Raw genomic sequence first — 8,811 nt, 5'->3', positions numbered from 1 at the left:
CCGTAGAGCAAAGATCTCATCATGAAACATAAACTGAGAGCTCAGATCAGCATCTCTTTAAAAAATGCAATATCTAGATTTGATAGGAGTTAGTCACAGCCAGTATCGTGTTTAAGCCCTGTCTAATTCATACTCTGGCATTTCCTGCCTCTCCTATTGATCGGGATATCAAAGTATACAAGGTGCTTTAGCATCTACTCTTTGTCTTTATGATTTATGTAGCATACTGGATAAGTTTTGGCTCAAGCACTGATTCTACAGACCCACAGTCATCAACCACCAAAATTACAGACAACTGAAACCTTGTCAGACTATGTTGAGTTACAATTTAGCAGCAGGTCAAGTGTTTCATTTACACCCATTCACTTGCTTGATTTCTGTTATTGTGCAGTCAGAAGACGGAGGTCGGTTGCCAGATCTGAAGGTTGTCACAATCATATTTTCCAAACTGGGGTGCTGTAGATAGATATAAAAGCAATGACCAAATCACAGATTCATAATCAGCAGAATTAGTGGTGGTAGAGTGGTCTTTCACTGCCTTAAAATGAAATGAGTTTTCAACAAGACAATATTTGAATTTGTTTTGCGTTCATCTACACCAACGGGAAAGAAAAGAAATTTGGATGTAAATGGTTGCATATGCTCAAAAACTCAAATACATCAACACTGTGTGAGGAAACTTATCAACTCTCTCTCACTCACACACACACACACACACACACACACAATCAAAAGCATAATATATTAAACAAGATAAGATTGGAAAAAAACATGCACTGGATTAAAGCAGGTAGACTCCAATAAAAGCTAGTATTTTACCTCACACAACAGAGGACAGACCTTAAAAAATTGCATTTCATAGTGAACATAACAAGCAAATATTTTAATATCCTCTGAAGCTATCCAAACCCATCATCTCTGCCTTATTAAGAAGGAAAGGAATAATACATTTTGATTCAAACAGCTTGTGGCACATTATCAGTACTGTCTGAGTTATCCATCATACTGACAACATGACAATATATCAATTAAGAATATGATGCAAAAATGACCAACAATACTTATGTAATAATATTTGACAATGCTGTAGGCAAAATAGCAGATCATTATGTCTGACAACAGCTATAACAAATTTTCACTTTGGAACAAATTGAGTAGGAGTGAGAAAGTACAATAATATGCAGACATGGAGAGAGAAACTGCCACCTGGTACCAGAGTCTTATAGCCCATTGTTCTTGTATCAGTGTGGATTTTTAGGAGAAGACATTTGCAATAAAAATCTGCATTAAAATTTTAGGTTAGCTCTTCAGGAGTGTGAAGACGCAGGTGTTTCAATTGATAGTATTAAAAAATATTGGAAAGAATAACAGAAAGATGAAAACATCTACATAATTTAAATCCGGTGGCAACAGCTCAGTGTCTTCGAAACATTAATCTTTTTCTGTGAATGAGATAGAGAGATGATCATATGCTTTATCTGTGGCTACAACTGTGACCGTCATAAAAAGTGAAAAATGTAATAAGACTAGATTCAAAGGACACAAGGCTGAGTGGCCACACAACACACATGTGCATGCACACAAGCTCCACTCGGTTTTACACACATCAAAGCAAAACTACAACCGCCTGTAGACCCACTCTTCTTAAGTCTGGTGATATTGATGTCCATGTGTATGTGAGTGAGTATGTTTTGTGTGTGTGCAATAGGTTTTAGCAGGTGTGGGGGACTTTTTCATCTCTCAGTGATCCTCTAAAGCCCAAGGCTGGTTTCTTTCTTCACAAAAAAATAAAAAATAAAAAAAAGGAGTAGGTAGTCCATCATCTTTAAGAATTTTATAGATTTTCTTCAGCTACCAGAGGAAATGGTCAAATTCAGTAGCCCACAAGAACAGATTATGCATAATTGTCTTATTAAAATAGTTATACCTGTGTGAAAGATAAAACATTTGATTTGGATATATTCAGTTTGATAATATTTTCAGATCTCTCCAGCAAAAACAACATCAGATTTATCCAACTTCTGAATATTCTCTCTCGGCTAAACAATTTTTCTCTTGTAACTTTGGAGCAATGCTGTGTGAACTTCACAGTCCATTAATCCATAATGGATTACAGTGGTGGCAGCACTGATATCATTACCCTAGACTGAGGGACAGAGTTACCCGGGCCTTTTAGTTGGTCTTTGTGTCTGGGTGGCTGTCCATCAGAATCCCTGCTCCTTACCCCTTCATAATAAACACTTATATGCAATATATAATTTGAATTAGAAGGTAAAATATAATTTGATAGACTGATAAGTATTTCTTTAATTCGTCTGCAACACATTGTGCAAACAGTTGCACAGACACCGCTGGACTAATTCGCGTTTATGTCATCTGCTCTGTGGCCTCAGGCATCCTGACTTTGTGCTGTGACACCAACCACATACACACAATGTACACAAATAGAGATACTGAACTAGCAGAAGCCATATGGCAGGTTACTGGCCTGCATAATTGGCTTAAACAAGAAACTGTGTGTGTGGAGTCTGCATGTTTGTGTGTGTGTGTGTGTGTGTGTGTGACTATGTACGTAGGCGGCCTTTCTGCCTTCTCCCACTTGCAACAACCCCGTTGATAATCATGTAGCAAATGAGCCTGCTGTCACCGCTGTGGTCCCTTGACAGAACTGCTGCAGCCGCAGAGCACCCCACACATATAGTACAGACAAATACACACAAACACCAAATAAACCACCATACACTATCTACATCCCCCACACACAGGATCAAAGAGTGACCTATTCTGAAATCCAAACACTTTTCATCTACATCTAATGCTGAATCATTACTCATTATCACTCTGATCTTGATGTAACACATTATCCCCTGAAGTTAGGGGGTTATACACTTTGTTTTTTCTTTGCTGTGTTGTTTTTTTTTCTTCCTCAAAAGTCCATCCCATCATCACTTAACTCTCTCCAAGTGCCTGTCTCTCTTTTGCCTAACTAAGACTAAAGGTAAGTTCAGCTAGGATAAGTCAATCAAGAGTACAAACAAATGTTAATACAATGCTCCATATATGAAGAGGTGGACGCTTGTTTCAGATTACAAATACCTGCCAGTCAATTTAGACAAAAAATTATTATGGAGGTTGAGGTCTGTGTCTTCAATACCATGCTGTCTGTGGCAGCCAGTGCTACTTTCTATACTGCAACATGGAGGTTGCAGTATAGACTGAACAAATTAATCACAAGGACTGGCTCTGTTTTGGACATAGAGATGGACGATGTTAATGTTGTAGCTGAGAGGAGGACACTGTCTAAACTGCTCTCAACAGTCCCTCCAACCCACTCTACAGTGTGCTGGTTAGACAGAGACAGATCATACATGGATTACTCCTAATTGCTCCACAGGGTGCCACTTGAGATCCTTTTTTCCAGCAGCCATCAAACTGTAGAACTCCTACAGTTTTACAGTGCAGAACAGTACAAGCATGGTGGAGGCAGCGTGGTAGTCTGGGTGCTTTGGAGGTGGTAGAATAGGAGATTTGTAGCGTGAAAGGGACCTTTAGGAGGGAAAGCGAGAAAAGTTGAGCTAGAATGCCTAAGGTCTGCCAGGCTGCAATAGCTGCAAAAGGTGTTTTTCTTTTGTTTGTTTGTTTTTTGTTGATGAAGGATAAGTCAGACATCAGTCATCATTTCCATCAAAATCATTATGTTGAGATTATATTGTCCTGATTTGCAACAGAATCTTTATGTCATCAAGCCTGTATCTATCTAGATCATCTATGGTAATTTACAGAACTTCCTGCAGATGGAAATTAAACAACAGCAGGAAAAGTAAAATCCATTGCTCCATACAATGATGGGTTCACATACCAACTGGAGAAGCAAGAAAGAGATGTGGGGTAGCGGAAGGATGAAATTGCACGAGGAAAAAAAATGAAAACAGAATGGTAGCAAAATTAAGCTCTTCAGTGTGCCAATTTGCTATTACTAGCCAAAAATTGCCCATTATGTTTAATATTTTGAGTCTCAATAGAGGAGGAAAAGAGCAGAGATGCTGAGTGGGCTGACTAGAAGAGTCATCAGTGGCTAACAGTATCGTCAACATAATACCCTACCATCTGCTTCCTGTAAAAGCCCAGGCTAAATTTGACTTGTGTTGTACACATGGTAGTCTCGTAGTGCAGAGTGCAGAGAGACACTGAGTGGGCAACATGAGCACCATAGAGTATGTTCACATAAAACTATGCCAACTGTTACGCCAACTGCCTAGTTCAAACACACACACACACACACACACACACACACAAAAAAAAAAGCCGTTCTAAAAATGTCAGGTGAAATCAGTTATGTGTTCCTGTGTATCTGGGAAAACAGCAGAGCAGTGGAGAGTCAAAAGACACCTCTGTGTCGACCCATATTAGGAAAATCTCCAACAACAGTGAGTCACTGTAGAGGGGATGATGAAACCAGCACATGTCCAGTACTGAGGGTGGTGGATTGGTGAAGAAGCTACACTACTGCTGCAGCTGAGCAAGGTATGAAGCTTCCTGCTGTATATTTCTGTGGATGGCAATATGCCTAGAAACCCATTGCAGGTAGAGTTTTTGTAGTTTAACAACAAAAGCATGTGTGCAGTCATTAATGTCTTTCCAATAGACAAGATCCAAGATCCTGCTTTAATCTAAAAGGAGTATCTAAAGAGTACTGAATCAGCAGTCTGCCACTTCCTCTGTAGCTCGCCTACGTTCTTACTGTAACCACCACAGTGTCACCACTGATTGGAAATGTTATAGATTCACCCACAGTCAAGTGATTCTCACGTCCGAGTTCTTACTATGGGCGTCATATTGTGCTTTTTGTGGTCTGATGTTTATTTACATTCATGCAGTTGGATGCCCACGTTACACCCAGAGTGTTGTGTGGTCCCCAGTCTGGCCAATTCGTTTGAGAGATAGCACGAGCATTTAATGCCAAAATAAATTTACCTGACTAACATTTACAACAATAACAGTTGTACTGTTAGCTAATTGCATGGTATTTTTGTGCTGTAGACTTATAAATAACTTTGTATTGTTTACTGTTTTCTTTCTCTACAGTTTATGGACGCAGTATTTGAATCCGGTGAAAGGCAGGGGTGGTGCTGACACTGTTTTGGGGGTTAGTTCACCCCACCTGCTTTATGCAAGTTGGCCAAAAAGAACAGAGTGGGATGAGGGGACTAACAGGTCTTTCCAGTGTCAAGGCCAGATGAGCTGTTGCTAAATTTTTTTGTTTGTTTTTTTAACTTGAAAACCATTTTATCTTGTATCAGTCAAGCCGCAGAATAAAATATGGACTGTATATGAAGCATAATACATCATGTTGTGTCTGGTTGTCTAGCTTTTATTTTATTTTATGGCAGAAAAGACATGCAAGTAATTATTTTCAGTGAACTGGCAGGGTGTGTGTGTGTGTGTGTGTGTGTGTGTGTGTGTGTGTGTGTGTGTGTGTGTGTGTGTGTAATCTCAGTAAGTCCAGACAAGGGAGGGTGCAGCTGTGAACCAAAAGTGACTGGCTGCATGCTGCGATGAGTGCAAATGTGTCTGCCTTTGCTGCAAAGTGAGCAATTTAAGCCTTTTGGCCATGAAATATAATAAAAAGGTTTGATTTGAACGGTCAAGGGGAACAACGAGGGCAATTTGTTCAGAGGGAAAGAGTGTGGGTCAATGACAGATGGATACAAAGGGAGGATGAGCGGACGAGTAACAGAGACGGATCAGGGACAAACTTAAATCTACCCAACACATCCTAACTGATTTTGACAAATGGCAGAGAGGCAAAGTGATGACACAGAATCTCACACAGAAACGCTCAAGTTAAAGGCATCAATGATCGTGTGTCAGGACAAAGGTGGTTTAATCCACACACACACACACACACACACACACACTTATACAAACACCACCTACCTCCCACACCACTTCAGTCCAGGCTTGCAGGCATAAGGGAAGGCTGCCTGTCACAGCACACTAAGCCAACAGTTAGAAGCGACAGGCTGACTGAGAGGTCTTGCAGAGCTTCCAAAGCTGTTATTGATCTGTCTAGAAATTAGAAGCTGTAGCGAGAGAAAAAGAAAACACTTGTCAGCATCACCTGTGACTACTAAGCTTATGCTTTTACTGTCCTCTTAACACGTGTGACATACAGTGTAGAACTACGTTAACAAAACAGAAAAGGTTCCTCAGACATTTGTGTTTTGTTGATGCCAGTGATCACATTTCTTGTTACCTCACAATTAGGACTGGACAACAAAACAACAAAGATATCCATTATGAAATAACATTTCCTCAATGGAAATTTAACACATGGGAGATATAACTTAGATACAAAATATTCTATGTATAGACAGACAACACATGAGAAGATCACCAATAGAAAATAGAAGATAATAAAATAAGTGTATAAAAATAGAAAGAAGAGTTACAGCCAAGTTAAGTTAAAACACAGCACAGATCATAGTATCAGCTGCCAACTGCACACATGCTAATGTTTGGGCTATTGCAGCCATGTAGGGATGGTATCAGCAAGTGATGAACAGGGCCTGGTGTTTGTCGGACATAGTGTTTGAAGTTCCGAGTTACATTTTGTGTCATCAGGCCAGAAAATGTTTTTTCCTCATACTCTTAAGAGTCATTTAAATGCTATTTGGCTAACGCCGGGGGGATGTCATATGCATTTTACTCAAAGTGGCTTCTGTCTAGCCACTCTGCCATAAATGGCTGATTGATGAAGTGCTGCAGAAACGGTTGTCCTTCAAGACCGGCTACTCTGTTCAGCCAGACGGCCAACTCTAGGAAGTCTCCGGGTGGTTCCAAACTTCTTCCATTTCACCATTACTGAGGACACGTTGCCTTTGGGGCCACTCAGAGGTTCAGGAATTGTTTCACCTGCCTCATCACAGTTTTATTGGTTTTAATCCCGACATGCACTTGCCGTTTCGTGTTACCCTCTCACCTATACTCTGCTATCTTTCATATTTTATTTTTATTTTAATTCTCTCTCAGTTGCTTTGTGCTTGTCATTTCCTGTAGCCTTATTAAAATGCATTCTGTGTAATTGCAGAGGTAGCTGATATTTGTGCAATGATTTCAATTAGATAACTTTACCAAAAGTAAAACTGATTTAAAAATAGGTTTTTCATGTTGAGCGGGACAGCGTGCTTTAAATATTACCACATTCAAATCTTTAAGACATGAAAAATAATGATTATTTAACCCATGAGAACTCAGATCCATTCCTACTAAAAGGGAAAATTATGTGAGATATGAGACAAACCAAATGGACCATGTGGAACAGGTTCCTTAGTGTTGGTGACACTTATTAAGAGGAGTGAACTACACCCTGATTAAATGTGTTGGTGACCTGCGTCACCGTGGGTTCTTACGGGTTAAGAGTCAAATTCAGTGCGAGAGAACATTTCGTTTGTCAGCATCATGCTCAGCGTGAAGCTCCGGGTGAGACCGTTTTTAAAAGTGACCTCTTTTTATTGGCCAGTAGATATTCGGCAATAACACAAGAGCTGTTGGTGTGTGACTGGCCATCAACTTTCATACTGTACACCATAAACGTTGGTGTCCCAGTCAACCAGGAACACACACACACACACACACACACACACACACACACAGTGAGTGCAGATACAGATCTCTTAAAAGTTTACATCAAAAGCACAGCCTGACCGTGCATGTATCAACAGGAACTATCTTACTCATAATTCACTCATATAATTGTTTTGCAGCTTTGGAGCAAAACAAGGATGAAAAATATTCCACCAAGCAGCAGTGAGACACCTGCTAAAAGGCTACAACCCCACATCACGGAGAGCCAGAAGATATTTGACCTATAGGAGAACTGCCACATGTCTAATTCATATTAATGAGGGGCTTTCCCTGATACACTGGGTGTTTGAAGCTCAAGGTCTCTAGTGTTTTTGGATGCTCCCTCTCTGACTCCTTAAATGAAATGGAGCCATCACTGGCGTTATAATTACACATCCGCCTTTCCAACAATGACAGGTCGAACTACTTGGAAAGTACCACTGAAGGTGACTGGCCCGCTCACAGTTTTCTATCCTGAGAGGCCTGAAGTCATTGTAGGAAAGACGCAGCGTCAGAGCGCAGAGAGGAGTGGATCATGCGTCACCTGGTGTCTGCAGAGCAGCGTCCCCCCTCTCCTCCCCCCGTCGGTCCTCCAAAACGGTATTATCCACGTATTGTGATCGAACTGGCTCGAACATGAGCTTTTTCCACACGCGACAAGCGTCTCCTCCGGTGGCTGCAGCTCCATCCTGCCAGCCACTAATCCTCCCAATTAACCCTGTGCGGAAACACCTGTGGCCACATTCACAGACGCTTCCTGATCACGCAACAACAACTATTTATTCCACACACGCACGTGTGCGTGAGAGCAGCTCCTCCAGCCTGCAGGTCTGGACGGAGTGTGTGCATGCAGCTGGACGACTGTCAGGGAAGCTTTTGCACGGTCTTGATGTTGGGACTCGGTTTATTTGTTGCACCTTGCAGACTCGCCTGCGCGGACAGATGGAGCTGCCGCTTCCACGGAGCTGACGGTGGGATTGATGGGACGCACACGGGCAGCGTCGCACCATGAAATATGCTTCACACTCACAACACGTCTGAAGAGAGACGACATCCTGTGACTAGGCCTTTTCCATTAAAACACGTGCCTCTTTTTTAAATGTCTTTTAATTCATTGACTTCTGTCTAATCAATAAATGTCATCTTTCACCACAATACAGGATGGTGTCTTCAACTTGCATGTTT

Source organism: Anabas testudineus, chromosome 9 (assembly GCF_900324465.2).
Source record: "Anabas testudineus chromosome 9, fAnaTes1.2, whole genome shotgun sequence".
NCBI lineage: Eukaryota > Metazoa > Chordata > Actinopteri > Anabantiformes > Anabantidae > Anabas > Anabas testudineus.
The sequence above is the reverse complement of the archived record's forward strand: the minus strand, read 5'-3'. Positions refer to the sequence as shown.